Here is an 18,798-nt window from a genome sequence, read left to right on the forward strand (position 1 = left end):
GAGAAACACAGGAAGCTGCTACTTCAGTATTAGTGACACAAACACCAGTTGGGGAAGGCTTGCTATGTGTTATCTGGAACAGAAACTTACTTTGCCATTTCCAAGGCTGGAAAGAAGGCTACTTCCCATTTATTTGTGGCACAATGGGACAGGTGGAGGTGGTAGTGGTAGTAAATAAGGCATGCAGTGGAATAATGCCATCTAGGAGACATAAAATAGAACAACAGCCAGAAAATCCTAGAGCCTGTGTTATCAACTCCATGGAAAGAAACCAGGTGTGAGATGAGATTTCTTAGAAATCTTAAGTTCCCACCCAATAATGACTGATATAATGAAAACTCCTAACCATTAGGCAATATTGCTGCATTTTTAGCCCCAGACTAAGACTGAAAATTCAGTTAAATTAAAAGCTCTTTGGATTGTGGAAGATGGGTTTGAAGCAAAGCCTGGCCGTGCACATTCGCGTGGTAAGAAATTCAGTCTCCATCACCCTCGTCTGGCAAAACAGGCTCAATCAGGACCAATGTTTTCTTCTTCTAACTCTGGGGTGAGCAACCTACAGCCACCAGCGTCACCCATCTCTCTAGACGGAAGCTGCTGGCCCACATTTGCTCTCTGTCCTGCCCTTCTGCGAACTGCTGCTTTTTCTGCTTTCTTTGTGTGCATGAGTCAGGTGTAGTAGAGAAGGGATGAGGTGGCATAGAGACAGAAAGAGCTATGCAATCCTGCAATGTTAGGGTGACCATATGAAAAGGAGGACAGGGCTCCTGTATCTTTAACAGTTATATTGAAAAGAGAATTTCAGCAGGTGCGATCTGTATGTATGGAGAACCTGGTGAAATTTCCTCTTCATCACAACAGTTAAAGCTGCAGGTGCCCTGCCCTCTTTTAAATCTGGTCACTCTAGTATAACTCCTGCAGCTTTAACTGTGGTGATGAAGAGGGAATTTCACCAGGTTCTCCATATATACAAATGACATCCGCTGAAATTCCCTTTTCTATGCAACTGTTAAAGATACAAGAGCCCTGTCCTCCTTTTCATATGGTCACCCCATGCAATGTTTCAAACTCCCCCCACTTCTGGCTTTGGCTCCACCCATCACTGGCTGCACCCTGCCCTGAATGACTTCCCCCATGGGTCAAGGGCCGTCCTAGGGAAAAGATTCCCTACCTCTGTTCCGGCGGTCCTCTTGGTGAGGTCCGGTTGTTTTAGGAGTAACTCATCCTGTTTATCCTAATGCCTGTTCTTGCTTAGTGAATGGGGCTGGTGATGATGGGATTTGTAATCCAACACATCTGGAGGGTTTCATGGTGGGGTTAGGCTCTCTTATGTCTTTTAGCCTTTGAAGGCACAATCCTGTGCATGTTTAGGGAGAAAGGAAGTCGTACGATTCACAGCATTCCCCAGCCAGCATAGGAGTTCTAGGACTTTTTTCCTGTCTAAACAGGGATAGGACTGCATGCTTAGTTGTTGTTTTTTAAACAACACTTCTGTCTTTCAGTTGTGGGTTTTAGCTTGAAATAACAATAGGTAGAAACTGCCAAATGATCAGTGGTTGGGGGAAAGGGGTTGGAGCAAATTGTAGCCATCTAGTTAAACCCAGGGAGATGGATTAGGACACTAGTACATTGGCCTGGGGGCCTGAGGTTTCCCACCTGTGGTCTTAATATGACAAACATAGGATGTATTTATTTTTATTAGGGTGACCATATATAAAGGAGGACACAGCTCTTGATCTTTAACAGTTGTATTGAAAAGGGAATGTTGCATGAACCCTGCCCTCTTTTGTAGAGTGAAAGAGGGCAGGGCTCCTGCAGGTTTAACTGTTGTGAGGAAGCAGGAATTTCACCAGGTGCTGCATGCATACAAATGACTCCTGCTGAAATTCCCCTTTCCATACAACTGTTAAAGATACAGGAGCCCTGTCCTCCTTTTCATATGGTAACCCTAATTTTTATCCCAAGAGTCAAGTGAAAGCAGGGTTGTAATAGCAGGAGGACACATAGAAACAGGAACTGAGATACCATCTGAAGGTGTAGGAGGAAGCCAGGTCTTAATGGTGTGACCAGAATGGCTTTTCAATAAGATCTGAGACATTTGGGGTGTGCATGGAGAATGCAAAGCTGCAATACATTATTCATCAGCTGACTATTGACCCTGGTATTCTGTTGAAGAGAGTGAAGAAGTCTGAGCCAAAGACATTCATGTGAATAATATATGCATTGGTTGGTACTGGCATTAGCAGCAGTGATGTGAGGGATTATACATGAGGCTATATCAATGGCGCTTCACTAGACACTGTATGTCAATTCCATCCCCTTTATTATTATAATGCATGATTAAAATGATCAGACTTCAGCTGATCATGTAGGTGAATGAATGGATACATGTAGGACATGTTCTATAACTCGTTATTTGTTATTGTTGATGATGAATCAGTTGTATACATAATTACCTGCAGATGCTGTTTTTAAAGGCATAGTTGTAGTGCTTGTGTGTGATCTACACCGAATTATAAACAAATGAATGCATTTTTAATGGTGATCCTTTTGGTTCTCTCTGGATATTATTTTGATCACCATTTCCACCCTTTTCAGGTTTTACATTCTGGGCAACTGGCAGAATTGTACTGATGTGTACTGTAAAAAGCAAAATTTGACCCCAGTGTGCCAACAGCATCTATGACTACCTCTGCGATCATGGGAAATTTACTCAAGAAATTGCAGGATATAAATGCTTTTGAATTTGTTTGATCCTTTTGAACCCAGTTATATTAAGTGGTGGAGCTTGTGGGATGAATAATAAGATGCTTTCTAGCATGGGCAAGTCAATCAAACCTGGCTCTGAATGGGTCTCAATAGCCTTGAATCACAGGGCAGAAGTAATGAAATAGGAGCTTGCTGCTAACATTTGAACTACTCCACCACCATGTCCAGATGCTGATGGCATTACAGTGTAATTTATGACCAGAGGAGCTGCTGGGCAACCCCTGCTAAAAGATCGCTTGCAATAGTTCTAGAGTTTATACCGAGTTCTCTGCTTCAGGAAGGATTTGCAGCTATGATTTGTACCCTGTGTAGCTCTATAAATACAGATCCCAGCCTGTTATATACGACGACAGCTCTACACCTCTCTTGGTGATATATCTCCTAGCTGTGCACTTGTCAGCAAATAACTTTGCTTTGAGCTGTATTGTGCTGTTGAGTACCAGAGGGAGATAAAACCAAAGACTCATCCAAGAGCACAATAGCAGCGTTGGGCATATCTGAGGCTGCTGTCAACCTCATGCACTCAGATTTTGGTTGCTGTCTCAGACAGAAACAAGCTGTTGCCTTTTCCCCAGGTGAGCACAGAGCTCCGTCAGAGCTCCATCACTTAAGACTCATGCTCTCACCATCCCACCAGCACACCATTCAAAATGTCTAGAATACTCCGATCCTCATTCTGCGCTCAACAATCTTCCCTGGGCTCCAAGTGGGATGGATTTATTTTATAGATTAAAAAGGCTCATCTATGCCCATTGAAAAGAAATGGAATGGTTTTAGGTCCACCTGAAAGGAGATGGATGGTATCCCATCACACTTCAATCACTGCTCCTTTCCCGTATCCCTCAATGACTGCTCTCACACTCTTGATATTTTGTGTTAATTAGTGCCCTCCCAATGTGTTGAACCACATATGCCATCATCTCTAGCCATTCCACTGGCTGGGGATGATGGGACTTGTGATCCAACACATCAGGAGGGTACCAGGTTGGGGAAGGATGAACTAAGTGCTGAACACTGCTGTGCATTTCTTGTGGCTGCTTCCCAGCTGTGGGGCTCTTCCCTTGAAGACCCTCCTAGCTCTCAGCCTCATTATTTTGCAAGGGATGCCCCGATATCAGCTAAATTTAAACATTCAGATTTAAACATTCAGTGTTCATCGAATGTTGGTTTGTATTCATTTCACTGTCTTCAACTCTTTAGATGTCAAAGGTTAGACACAGATACATATAAAGAAGTCTGGGAGGCAAATCCTTTATAAATAAGTCACATTCAGTTGTTCATTAGAAGCCTTTTCCCCAATTTGCAAAGGAGCTTTCTGCTGTTTCCTTTGTCTTTGCAATTGGTCTTCCTGTTCACTGGCAGGACTAGGAGAGGGTGGAGACTTTTCCCCGCTTGGCAGAGACAGGGTGCCTTCTGCAAGCTGTCCATAATAGTTCTCATAGTACATTTTAACACAGTACATTGAGGGCACAATCCTATGCATCTTTAGAAAAAGTCCTACAACTCTCAGCATGGTTCCCACCATCACCACCACCCGGTCTAAACATGCACAGGATTACACCCAGACAGCTCCTCTAAACAAGCTGTTTATAGCAGGTTCATGACTGGCCCTTCACAAAAGTTTCCTGGTCCATTTCATGACGCAGCCATCCTGCCGTGCCCGTCTCGTGATTTCTGGGTGATAATTGATAACAGAAAAAATGTGGTAATCAAAGGATCCCCCTCTCTGTTTCATCATGTAAAGAGGAAATTCGTCATAAGAAGAAACATAAGAATGAGGCAGACCAGTGTCATCTTGCAGCTGTATAAATGAAACATATAGAACTCCTGGTTAAATGGGGAAAGGGGGTAGCTGGGAGGGAAGTGTGTGTAAAGGGGGATGAAATTGTGATTGTGGGACGAAAACAAAAGCCAGAAAACTCTGGTACAGTTGCAGAATTTTTGCCTGGTGTAGAAGTGCTCTAAGTGTCTGTTTAAGATATTTTAAAATATTTTAAGTGACAATAAGGGAAGCAGCTGATGAGACTGTTTTAAGTCAACGTGGGGTGGGTGTGTCTAGGTGGTAGGATGACTGAAAAATTAGAGGGGGTGAAATCTGTGTACTGCTTTATTGCACATGCTCTGAAGCTAGCAATCAGATCCAAACTTAATAGCAAATTCATAATATATCTATCAAGGCTCGCTACAAAGGTAAACATTACAAATGGACAAGTTTCAACCAATGAGCCGATTAATTGCAAAATTTGGCAGCATCACTAATTAAAACATGCAAAATATAAAATAGCTAAAACCAATTTCCATTAAAAATACCAAAACATCATAAACCAAGGAAAACATCAGTACAGACCATAACCAAAACAAATGATGCATACAAAGCCCATCATATGCATTCAAATACCCAAGAGTAGAGGAAAGACAATGTTGCTGCCAGACAGACCTCACTGGGCAGAGTATTCCACAGTCGGGGCCACCACTGAAAAGGCCCTCTACTTTCTTCCCATTCTCTGAACCTCCCTCGGATGAGGCATTTTGAGGAAGACCTCAGATGTTGATCTTAATATACAGGTAGGTTCTTTGTGGCAGAGTGGTCGTTCTGACTTTTCAGAAAAGAAGAAAAATGCTGCGTCTTCTGGCATGTCTACCTTGTGGGTTTGCTTTCATTCTAGCCTCAGCTCAAGCATTTCTCCGTTGAAGCTGTCATACAACAGCAGTCCTCTCACTGAATGTATGTTTGCTGGATCTGTCCCTGGAGTCATTCATTTACTCACCTTGTACAAGGGAAACTGTGGCCTTGGCACACACCTCCAGTCACCATTTGATTTTCTGCTTTCTCCCTGGCAGTTCTCCTGCAAGGACCAAAAGAGGGGGGGAAAGGGGGGGAAGGGGGAAGTTTGGTCACACTCCTCTTCTCCATTGGGTAGAGGGCGCTTACCTGTGACTTATAGGGATTTTTACTCAAATGGGCTCCCAAATGGGTCCTGGTCTGATTAGTTAGATGGGCAAAGAGCAGCAAAAGAGACAAGTCCGTTTAGGCAATGCTAAGATGTTGATGGCTGACTCCCTGGAGGTAGGCAATTGTTGGAGCTCAGAAGGAGCAAGGAAAGCTGGCCAATTCCCTAGGACTTTACATGAGGACTTAGGGCTGGACCCAAGATGCCGTTTGGCAGGAAGTCTCCCTTCCCCAGTCCAGGAGGACAGCAGGCTTCCACGGAAACAGGGCCGGTGCTACCATAGAGGCCACTGAGGTGGCCGCCTAGAATGCCAAACTAAGAGGGGCGCCGGGCACAGCACAGCACTCATGCACGTTGGCTGTGAGCCGGCCCGGCCCGAGGATTCAGCTGGGCCTGGGTGGGCGAGATAGCGCCCCGTGCCCACCCAGCCAAAGCGAAGCCAGAGACGCTGGGGTGGGGTTGCTCCACATTCAGACTTCCGGAATGCGCCCGGAAGAGAGAGAGAGAGAGAGAACGTATGGGCGAATGGGGTGCACGGGGTCTTTGAGTGAATGCATGTGTTCATGCGTGTGTTTGGAGTGAGTGATGGTGAGTGTGTGTGTGTGTGCATGTGCGTGTAAGTTGGGGGGGATGATTTGGAGGTGATATTCCTATTAAATAATGCATTTTAGACCCATAGACATTCCTTTCCAATTTGTTTGCTATAATTGGCATGATGTATTTCTTGCACTTTAAAATAAATTTAGCAGTTTCAAGTTCTGTGTTTCTTATTTTTTCCAGGAAACATATGTTCTTAAAAATCAAAGTTGGCATTTTGGTGTGTGTGTGTGTGTGTGTGTGTGTGTGTGTGTGTGTGTGTGTGTGAAAGTAGCTCACCTTGCCTAGGGCGCAAAATAGTCTGGCACCGGCCCTGCACGAAGATGGAGAGAGAGGATGTTGCACCAAAAGTCATCAGATCCAGGCTGAGCAACAGAAGTGAGTTCATTGGAATTAGACATTATCACACAGGGACTTATCTTCATTGTGCCCATGGGATCAATGAACCTGGATTTGGGCCCAGGGACCCCATCATCCTGAGCGGAGGACAGGCTGGCATCCATGTCCTGTGACAAGGGAGTCCATGATATGCTGAGTACATGCTTTGCATGCACCATCTTTGTGGGAGCTGCTGCTACCAACTGAGCTGGGCATAAGGGGGGTGGTGGGTGAAATTAGTTTGGTTCACATTGTCATGCAAATGTACCTAATTTTGCACTTTCAACCCAATTTTGCAAACTGAAATTTGGATATCCACTGAAATTCACACTTCTCTGAATTTTGCAATGGGCTACTCTAAGCAAAATAACACATACAAAAATATGCATCTTAGGGAAAAAGACACAGAACAATGTGTATAATAGTGAAAGTAACATTAACATGCATTATATGAGCAACGTTACTTGAAAAACCTATATATTAGGCAAAATTATGTACAAAATAGTATGTGTTAGAAATAATATGTACAAAAATAGGTATAGATTTTCATGAATTTTTTTTTAAAAAATCTCAAAATCCAGGACTAAGTAAGTTTAAGATTGGGAGAATTAGAAAGTGAGAGAAAAATTAAACTGCTGTATGCACCTACCTCTGGTTGGGAATAGTTCTTAGCCCCTACTTGTATGTCCTCTAGATATTCATGGGCAAAATACTTTCTAGCCATTGGTTTTCCAGTGCCCTGAACACCCATTTCTTTTCTGGGTTTCCTTACTAGAGGAAGGAGAGTTGGCTAGTGCTTAGGTATTTGGACCTTGTTGCCTGGGCTGCACCATCTCCTCATAGTGGGGCCTCCCCTTGCCCATCTGTGTGAGATACTTTGCCCCTGCGTCCCCTGTTGCAGATGCAGGTGTTGAAGTCCTTGGGGGGTGCTTGTGTCGTAAGACAGTTTCGCTACAGGAACTCTGAGAACACAATTTTATACAGCTGCCAAATATGTTTATTACATAGATCCAGAGCCACCCCAAGACATGTGGCTGCCTGAAGTAAAGAACATGATGGCATCTCACATGAGAGCCAGTGTGGTGTAGTGGCTAAAGTGTTGGTGGTGGGAGTCAGGAGATCCTGAGTTCTAGTCCCCACTCGGCCATGGAAACCCACTGGGTGACTTTGGGCCAGTTACAGACTCTCAGCCCAGCCTACCTCACAAGGCTGTTGTTGTAAGGATAAAATGGAGAGGAAGAGGATTATATACATCACCTTGGGTTCCTTTGAGGAAAAAAGGCAGGTTATAAATAAATAAATAAATAAATAAATAAATAAATAAATAAATAAATAAATAAACAAACCTCCCTGGCCATGTACAAAAACTACTGGACTGGTAGATGAATCTTTCTTCAGTACTGGTGATGGGACAGCATCCTCCACAGGACCTGAAGGCAGCAGGTTTGCTTAGGGGGCACACCTGTCTCCTCCAGCACCTTGCTGCCACATTCCAGCATCTGCCACTTGAGACAACCACTTCACTTTCCCTAATGGTAGGACTGGCCTTGCACTGATCAATTACATTACAAATGTATTACATAATTATACAGTTAGAGCTGGATCAGCAGGGCTGGATCCAATGTTAGTCTATGTAGGGTAGGCCCACTGAAATGAATGGGACTTAAGTTATGCTAATATTAGATACAGCCCAGTATCTTCCTTCTGTGACAGGAAGAGCTACACTTACAGAAGATTCCTCCACCAGATTTTGGGGTCTGCCCCTTCCCACCACACCATAATGCATCCCATACAATAGGGTTCCCTGACCCTCTGCACAGCTTTTTCAGGGGGCTGGAGGGGCTGCCACAGGGGATAACAGGCAGGAAAACCTGCTTCCACCAGCCCAGTTGCATTTGTCTAAACCTGAATCCAAGTCTTAGTTACATTTGAACATATTGCCCTCGTGGCTTGGACTAAGTGGGGGATGCCAGCCCATTATGAGTGGATCCAGGATCTTCCTTCTGGTGATGGAAGGGCTGTGCTCATGGGAGGTAGTGATTTTCAGGGAACTCCTCCCACTTTCAGATCATCCTATTCACTAGTGTCCTCTGACTCTCTGTGTAGCATTTTCATAGGGCTAGAAGAGGAAGGGATGAGGAAGTCCACTTCCACCCAGCCAGTTGCATGCACCTAAATCCGGGTGCAATCCTTTGTGACCACTGTTCAGTAGCTGTTGGTGGCTGTGATGTCAGTGGGGCAGTGAATCCACTGAGTTTCAGTCAGAACCAACCAGAACACTAAATCAGCTCTCCAAAGAGCTGAACCCTATCCCCAAAATCGGTCCAGCACTTCGGATTACTCCTTTAGAGTTCTGGCTGAAACCCAGAAATATTCACTGCCCCACTCACATAGGAGCCGCCAGCCTCCACTGCTCCTGTTCGACCAGACTCTTACAGTGGAATTGGTTTTGTAACTGCCTGATGATGTCCCCATCAGTTGTGTCAACTTGTTTTATTTATCTGAAGAATATATTAGCTGCCCTTCATTATTGCTGCTCCAGGGCAGCTAACAAAATATAAAACAAGTCCATATTTTAGAAAGTTTTAGCACTGCCCTAATATGTCTTCATCAATGGCCACTAGAGGGAGCCATAACCCTACCTGTTTTATTGAGTATTTTGCTTTTCCGCTGGAAATCAGTGATCACACGCTCTCTTCTAAGCTTGGCAGTGGCTTCGAAGAAGCAGCCACTTACAGGAAGGAATATAAAAATGAATGGGTCCCTTCAACGTCATGTAAACAAACAGTTGATGAAGAAGACAGAGTTGTCTTCGTTGGCAGTATGTTTAATGCACTAATATCTTCACAGAACCACATGCACTTTAACAGTGCAATCCTGTACATGTCTACTCAGACATAAGTCTTATTAAGTTCATTGGGGCTTACTCCCAGCAAAATGGGTATAAGATTGTAGTCTAGTGCTGCAATCCTATACTCACTGACCTAGGAGTAAGCCCTACTGAACTCAATGGGACTTACCTTTGAGTAGAGACAGATAGGAATGCACCGTTATTACTTAAAACCCATCTTGTCCATCGTTGCCCTAGCATGTCTCCCAGTGAAGAAAGGAATGATGTGAGTCTCCTGAAGGGCAATTAAATATTTGATCAAGACAACTTTTGCCCCAGGTCTGGCAAGCATGCCTATATCCATCATAATAAATGTAGGAATTTAGAAAATGCTGGTGATTATTGAAATTCCAACTGTTTCTATGAAACTAATGGGAAAGTCTGATATTGACTTGGTAAATCTCAAGGTTGTCGAAGTGCTTTTGATAAATGATTATTTCCCCCCATTATTTGTTGGTAAAAGATAACATTTAGCATGACCTGGGTGTAGTGTCAAAAGCAAGCCTCATGATGACTCAGTCATTTTCAGGATTCATTTCAAGAACCGATAAGGAACCCATTGTAATTTTTGTTTTCCATCAGGCTCTGGGAAAGGGCCAGGATTCTGAATTGCTTTTCAGACATAACTTGCATATATTATTTATATTTATCTCATTCCCCCCCCCCTCAGGAATACTCCAACAAGCAACCACAGTAGTTACCTTGAAACAACAATACAAGAACATTTTCTTTCAACACCTCCATCTCCCATCCTGCAAGAGTCAAAACAAGGGACAAAGGCAGGCCTTGTGCCGGAATACATTTACTCCCAAGGTAGGTGCCTCAGCCTGCCGTTTGAAATGTCAGGTTGGGTGTCAGTCAAAAGTAGCTGCATTTGTGGATAGATGTGCTAGCCTTCCACTTGAAAAGCCACATGATGGCATTTCCTTGCAGGTGGATGATGATGATGATGATGATGATGATGATGATGATGATGATGGGGCAGATTTAGGAGTCACTTGCTCAAAATGCTGGACTGGAGTGCATACTGATGAGCTTGCACAGCTAGAGGTACTTAATTGGATGGAAGTTGACTTGGGATATTACTTCCCTTTTGAACATCTATATATGATTCTTGATCACCTGATCAAACCAGAATGCTCCTTTTGTACCTTCAGGCACAATTCTATGCATGTTTAGATGGGAAAAACATCCAACTCCCAACACACCGCAGCCATCGTGCTGGCTGGGGCATGCTGGGAGTTGTAGGACTTTTTTCCTGTCTAAACATGCATAGGACACACTTGTTTTGTATTTGAAGAATTTTTGCCCTACCCTTCAGCATTTTGCTCCAGGGAGCTAACAAATATAAAACAACACCGTCCCCCCCTCTTAGGGCTTTGACATATTGTTGCTTTAGTATATCCTGCACTGGCCAGCCCTTGGAGTGTGGGGTGGGAGTACAGTGTGCAGACAACCTGTTTATGTGTTGAAAAATGTTCAGTAGCTTCTTATGAGCTTCTGACATGTTCAAGCCGCTGGTGTTGATTGGCCAGTGCTTGATTTAGGGGGGTGTCTAATGGGAGCTCGCCTACCACCTTGTAGGTGCCCATTAGACATGATAAGGCTCGGAACAGGACCTTTTCTAGTATGGCCCAATCCCAGCAGAATGTCCTTCTAAGAAAAGCCCATTGCTCCCAGTCTTCAGAAAAAGGCTGCAAGGTTTTTCAGCCTGGCAAGGCTTTACAGATGTCTGAATGTAGGGACCATGAAGTTCTTGAAGGCTCTTCCGCGGGTGGTGGTATTGTGAGCCATTTTAATTCATGTCATGGCTGTTTTATTTATGGAATTGTGTGTTTGTGGGATGTATTTGTGGGCCACCTTTTCACTGTGAACGAAAGGGATTCCAGTGTTCTTGTAGCTAACTTCCCTGGCTTTGCTGCCTCCCACCTTCTCTTCCTAATTTGCTCCTTCAGCCTCCACCTCCAGATGGACCCCTCAAATTATCACCACAACCATTCTATCTATCTTGGGCCTCTCTCTCCCCAGTGGGATTCCATCTGTCTGGCCATCACTTTGTCCTTTCAACAATTACCCTATGAGAGCCCTGCCCTCTTTTGTATCTGGTCACTCTAGTACAGCACCTGCAGCTTTAACTGTTGTGATGAAGAGGGAATTTCACCAGGTGCTGCATGCATACAAATGACACCTGCTGAAACTCCCTTTTCAATGCAACTGTTCAAGATACAGGAGCCCTGCCCTCCTTTCCATATGGTCATCCTATTCAACATGGCACTTTCCCACTCCCCCACCTGCCTTTGCCTCTTACTTTTTCTAGACCATGCTGTGGCTTTCCTGGAAGCAACATCTCCCCATAGCTCCTGCTACTCTGCATACACCTCAGACTCTGAGATGTCCACCTTTATTTAGCCCTGATCTTTAGCCTTTTACTGCTTTTCAGTGTGGGCTGGTGACTGTCCAGTTATTCAAGAGAGGAAGTCAGGCCAAAATAACACAACAACTTTATTGTCCAGAATTATCTAGCACAGTAGCATAGCTGACTGCCTCATTTTGGACACAGTTCTCCCTCAGAGCCTCCTGAGCTCTTTGAGGTGAAGAGGCACAACTGGCTTGCTATTGCTCCATGTTAGTGCCTGAAAAAAATAAGCCAGATCTTCAAAAACAACAACAAAAACAAAAACAACAAGTATACAACCACTATATATATCCACCATAAGATATCAGAGCTACATAAGGATGGCCATATGGAAAGGAGGACAGGGCTTCTGTATCTTTAACAGTTGTATAGGAAAGGGAATTTCAGCAGATGTCATATGTATGCATGCAGCACCTGGTGAAATTCCCTCTTCATCACAACAGTTAAAGCTGCAGGAGCCCTGACCTCTGTGACCAAATGCTAGGCATGTGCTCCGCTCTGATTAGAACTGGAGAATCAGAAGCAAATTGGCCTGCTCCGCCTTGCCCAGAGGCGGAGTAGAAGCGGACCACGGACCCCTAGAAGCAAGGTGAAGAGAAGCGCCCATTTTCGGAGCAATCCTCTTTCCGCGGACCAATCCGATTGCCATTTTGAAACATTTCGCCCATAGGATTGCATTGCAGAAAAGAAAAGGGGATAACTGTGTTGTTTTTGAAGCTATCTTTCTGAAACTTCTTGTGCTTAGAGAGTCATGGCTGGGGGTCATTTTGAGCCTACTCTCAGCTCTCTGCGTGGTGCGGTTCGCTTGCTAGAATTTTTTAAAAAGGAGAGTAAAGGCGGGAAAAAGATTACCTTTTCGATTGCTGAGGGGCAGAGTCAACTCCCGGTCATGATCACATGACCCCAAAGTTGGAGGAGGGGATAGGCAAAACGGGTAACTTGGGATTCTGGGAACTTCTCTTTCTTAGTCTGAGCGGACTTTTCCTAGTATTTTTTAAAACAGTAGCCCCACCAAATGCACAAACACAACCTGAAATCATATACTAAGCCAATAATAAGAGATAGAAAAAACACAGCACTGCTACCCACCCTAACTTTGGGGAACAACTGAATAGATGTGGTGCAAGGGGATGAGCTCCCCTAGGGCATGTGGACGTGCCCTCACTCTCCTGTACTTGGAGGGCCATCAGAGCCCTCCAAAGAGTAACCCAGTGAAGCAATGCCTATCATGAGTTGAAGTGAGCGTTTGCTTCTTAAAGACTTGTACCTAGACAGGACCAGTCAAATTTGCAGATGCTTCCCCCTTTGGGCACGTCCACCACCCCCTCTTACTGGTAAAAGACAGATATAGCCTTTTAAAAAAAGTTCTTCTTGTTGTTTATTCAGCAACACTGCTGCTTTTAATTCCACCCCTCCTTTGTTTGTTTATTTATTTATTTATTTATTTATTTATTTATTCCATTTTATATGCATTACTGGCTTATCCTTGGCTCACTTCCTTATGCCCCCAGAAATGTCTGCTGCCTGCCTGCCTTCCCTCCCTCCTCCCCTGCCCGCCTCGCAAGGATGGTTTGTGTCTGGCTTTGACTCAGGGGAGAAGTCCTTCCTGCGCTCAATTAGACTTTTGGAAGTTCCAAATCCATTTTTCAAGTGTGGAAGAAGATTCATATTTAGGTTGATCTCTACTCCCCAATTCATGGCATCTTGGGATTTCCTTTGAAATGGCCCCATTGAGCTGTCTGCAGGTTTAAGCTCCGCCAAAAATCAAGGGATGATGGGATTGCCTTGTACCTTGGCATGATTGTGGGTCTAGATGGCATCTGCGAGTGTGCCCACTTCCCTTTTTTTATCTGTCCAAATGTCAGAGAACAGTCCACGTCTGCAAATGGGGTGCCCGATTTTCATAAATTCCCCAAAAATCAGGGGATGATGGGACTGCCTTGAGTCTTGGCATGCATGTGTATCCCTGGATAAGCTATCATGGTGGTGAGTTTGAGGTTTTTAACATGCAAATTGACGGAGCTATCGAAAGGGGTGTGAATGGGGTGCCCAATTTTCATAAATTCCCCAGAAATCAGGGGATGATGGGACTGCCTTGAGTCTTGGCATGCATGTGTATCCCTGGATAAGCTATCATGGTGGTGAGTTTGAGGTTTCTAACGTGCAAATTGACAGAGCTATCGAAAGGGGTGTGAATGGGGTGCCCAATTTTCATAAATTCCCCAAAAATCAGGGGATGATGGGACTGCCTTGAGTCTTGGTGTGCATGTGTATCCCTACAACTGTTAAAGATACAGGAGCCCTGTCCTCCTTTCCATATGATCACCCTAGAGCTACATCAAGAATTTGTTTACTCTTCTAGAAAAGAGTAGTTACAGTTAAACTCCGCATCACAGTGATGGTGTCCTTAAAGTTGAATCTGGGCTAAATTCAGTACATTGCACTGAATTTTCATGCATGCCTCATAACAGGTTGATGCAGCTAGAAGTCAGCATGGGCTGATTAAAATTAGGGATGTGCTCCGCTTCTCCTCGAACCGGAGAAGGAGGAGCGGAGCGGGGGGCTTCGCCTACCCTTAGGGCGGAGGCGAAGAGGATTGGGGGACCGGCGGAGCGTGGCGAAGAGTATCGAGGTGAAGGCGGATCCTTCGCCTCGAACCGGAGCTCTGCCAGAAAGGTAAGTGGAGTTTACCGGGCCCTGCCGCTGTTGCCCATGCGGCGACAGCGGCAGGGCCCGGTAACCCCCCCTTCCTCCTCTCCCTTTCCTGCCTCTGTCCGCGGTCCCTCGGCTTCTTCAATTGAGCCCGCGGCTCAACCAGGAAGTCTAGGCCGCACTTGCGGCCCAGACTTCCTGGTTGAGCCACGGGCTCAGTTGAAGAAGCCGAGGGACCGCGGACGGATGCAGGTAAGGCCCCCCTCCCCCTTGGTCTCTGCAGGTAAGGGAGAGGAGGGAGGGGGGCCTTACCTGGCGCCACTCCCCTCCACTGTGGAGCTCCGATTCAGAGCCGGAGCTCTGCGGCGAAGAGGAGTGGACTATGGGCGGAGCGGGCCGATCCGAAATTTTCGGATTGGCCCGCGGGGTGGATCGGGGGGTCCGTGCACACCTCTAATTAAAATCAGCAGCTGCCACAGGTGGAGGTGGTCTTAAAAATTGGTTCTGGATTGGAGGCCCTGCATATGAACAGTTTTCTGGGCTGGTGTTAGCTAACCTACGACAAGTCATCTAATGGTACTCCTCCATGATGCCATTCCATGTGCCTTGATTCCATCTCTCTGAATCACATGCATTCTGTGTCTTTTGCATATTAGTCTTTCAGTTCTTACCAGAGATTACACCCTTGCCAAAGCCGCATTTAACATTCAGAATAAAAGTCAGCCTTTGCTTGACATTTCTGACGTTAATAGCAGCTTCGCTCATCCACAAAACTATGTTGTTGCCTAGAGCTGTAAAACAAGACAATATCGAAGGAGTGGGTGAAGTGGAGGCTGGTGGCTCCAATTTCGGTGGGGCTTTGTATCCATTCTGGGTTTCAGTCAGAACCAGCCAGAACTCTAAAGGAGCTATCCAAGGCACTGAACTGATCCCCCTGGGTGGTTCCTTTAGAGTTCTGGCTGGTTCTGACAACTCAGAATGGATTCACAGCCTCACCGAAATCAGAGCCATTAACCTCCAATGGATGGGGGACAATTTTGTTCCCTATGTTTTTTGATACAAACTGACTAAAACATTCCTATTTCTTTGTAAGGGGCCAGAAAGAACATGAGATCTTATTTATTTATTTATTTATTTTAAAAATCAAATGTAGGAGAAAGAGAAACAGATAGATTTGTTCATTCAAGCAGGGGGCTTTGAGAGCTGAGCTATTAAAAGTTTGGGTTTGAATTCCTGTGCATCATCTATGTTAGTGGCACTGAATTAGAGCTGTCAAAAATACCAAAAGCAAATGGGTAGACAAAAAGGCTGCTTAATTCAACGAAAACAATTCCAATGCTTTTTCAGACCAACAGATCCTTCCTTAGGTCAATTTACTATTCAGTAAACAAAAAACCTACAGTTTACAAAACAACGTTAAGGCTGTACAGTTTTCAACCAAGCAACAAAAAGAAGGGAAATTAGGAGTTAAGGCTCACCAGCCTTAACGCCACAGAGGCAGAAAGTACCAGTGAAATTCTCATTCTCCCAAAGCAGATAAACCATGAGGACAGGATGGAGAATAGGATATGCAGAGGTGACTGTGGGGTTGTGGAAAACTGATGACGAACAGCTTAGAGCCACCTACTTCTCTCTTTTTGTTTAGAGCAGCCCTTCCCCAACCTCATGCCCTCCAAAGGTGTTGGACTACAACTCCCATCATTGCAAGTCAGTATGTCTCTTAGGCTATGTCCCTGGTTCCCCATCTAACAGCTATAGGGCAGGTAGGGAGGCACAACATGGTTCTCTCCATGCTGCTGGGAATAGCTGCACCTATTGAACTGAACTGGTGCAGGTTGGAGAGAATTTTGTGTGCTTCTGTTTTTGATAGCAACTTGCCAAAGTTCACATATTTCTTTATAAACAGGCTAGAAAGAACTTGAAATACTAAAAATGTGAATGAGGGGGGAAATGAAACTGCTAATGCCTACATTACAGAGTGGTTGTAGAGGACCCTTAAACTTATAAACCAGGGGTGGGGAACCTCCAGCCTGCAGACAAATGGGGCCCCCGTATGTTCCTCACTGATCCCCAAACTATTTTTGCTGTTCTCTCCAATCTGTGATGAAGGTAAGGGGATATTTAAAGGCAACTGACCTTTAAATACTCTGCAAAGAATTGAACTGTGCTGTGCAGGCATGAGAGCAATTGCACCGGTGCTTACTCCAGAGTAGACCTGCATAGAATCAGTAGGGTGACCATATGAAAAGGAGGACAGGGTTCCTGTATCTTTAACAGTTCTATTGAAAAGGAAATTTCAGCAGGTGTCATTTTTATATATGGGGAACCTGGTGAAATTTCCTCTTCATCACAACAGTTAAAGCTGCAGGTGCCCTGCCCTCTTTTAAATTTGGTCACTCTAGGATAGCTCCTGCAGCTTTAACTGTTGTGAGGAAGAGGGAATTTCACCAGGTTCTCCATATATACAAATGACACCTGCTGAAATTCCCTTTTCTATTCAACTGTTAAAGATACAGGAGCCCTGTCCTCCTTTTCATATGGTCACCCTAGAGCCAGGCTGTGTTTTGCAGGCTTGGTGAGAAAATACCCACGTTTGACCCTGACCCACTTCACTTTCTTTGCCCTTGCCCCACTCTATGCCCCTAGCACCACCTGTTGCTGGAATGCATCCTTCCCCACACACTCCACAGACCTTCCCAAATGGAATTTAGTTTCCAGACCAAACAAGTTTCAGGCTTGAGGAAAGATCTCAATAATCTGCTACTGCCGCTACTGTCCATAATGCCTCCTGGACTATGATTACCATATGTATCTTAAACAGTTGTATGGAAAAGGGAATTTCAGCAAGTGTCATTTGTATGCATACAGCACCTGGTGAAATTCTCTCTTCATCACAACAGTGAAAGCTGCAGGAGGTATACTAGAGTGACCAGATGCAAAAGAGGGCAGGGCTCTGTCTTCCTTTTCATAGGGTCACCCTATTTAGTCAGCAAAGCACTGAATAAGACACAGGAGACATTGGTTAGGTTTCTTTGAGGAAGCTTTCAAGTTTTGAGGGATGAAGAATCACCTCTTTTAGTGAGTTTTATCTTGTAAAATTTTCCTGTTATGGAGAAACAGTGGTGTTAATGGGTAATGTTAAGTTCTGGACTTCATGATCTTACAGACTTTCCCCGACTTTAGATGGCAATATGTATTTCTTCACTTTCTTCAAGATTTGGTAAGTCCCTGCCCCTGCTGCATTTGGAATTCTCCTGCCAGTGGAAGCTGATGGTTCTGGTGTCCGTGGGGTGGCAAATCCACTCCAGGATTCAGTAAGAACCGGTCAGAACTCTAAAGGAGCTCTCCAAGGTGCTTTGCAGGCTGGTTCTCAGTGAAACCTGGACTGGATTCACCTCCCTGCTGACACTGGAGCCATCAGCCTCCATGCATCCTGCTCATTCTGCTGAGTGGGGCCCTGGCCATCTGCCCCAAAGTTCTGCCTCGATGGCACCTCTGTGGAGAAAACTAGTGGGAACACCTGTTACATTTCTGCATTCCAGGTTACTGTCAAAGGCACTGGAGCAGGTCCAGTTGAGGAAAAGGGGCTCTATCCATTTGGCCAATGGCTGGGAACCCATTCATCTTTAAGTGTGGATGGCTTAATGGAACTGCATGAGTGCTTAAGTACTTTGCTGGATCAAAGCTACGCACAGTGCTTTGAAATACTGGACTTATTGATACCAAACTTCATTGGCCTATTAAGCACAGTCTTATTCAGTGAGAAGAAGCATCTGCTTCTTGAAAGCCTTTATCAAAGTTACAAAAAAAGAAAAAAAGGGGGGGGAGAGATGGGCATGTTGACTGTATTCCAACTCCATCGAAAGCTTGCACATTACACACACACTTGCACATTACACACACACAGACACACACAGAGATCTTTCAGTTTGCCTAATAAAGGTATTACACTGACATGGATTTGGGAATTTTGCAAAGTGCTACCTCTCTAGCCCATCTATCCCCAGCCAGGTGCCCTCTGGACAGTTTGGACTACAATTCCCAGAACTCCTGACCATTTACCATGCTGGCTGGGGTTGATGGGAGTTGAAGTCCCACCAGGAAGACTGTTCAGTCTAGTATGTGAAAAAGGGAGATATATTTAA

This window comes from Elgaria multicarinata, chromosome 8 (genome assembly GCF_023053635.1).
Source record: "Elgaria multicarinata webbii isolate HBS135686 ecotype San Diego chromosome 8, rElgMul1.1.pri, whole genome shotgun sequence".
Taxonomy (NCBI): Eukaryota; Metazoa; Chordata; class Lepidosauria; order Squamata; family Anguidae; genus Elgaria; species Elgaria multicarinata.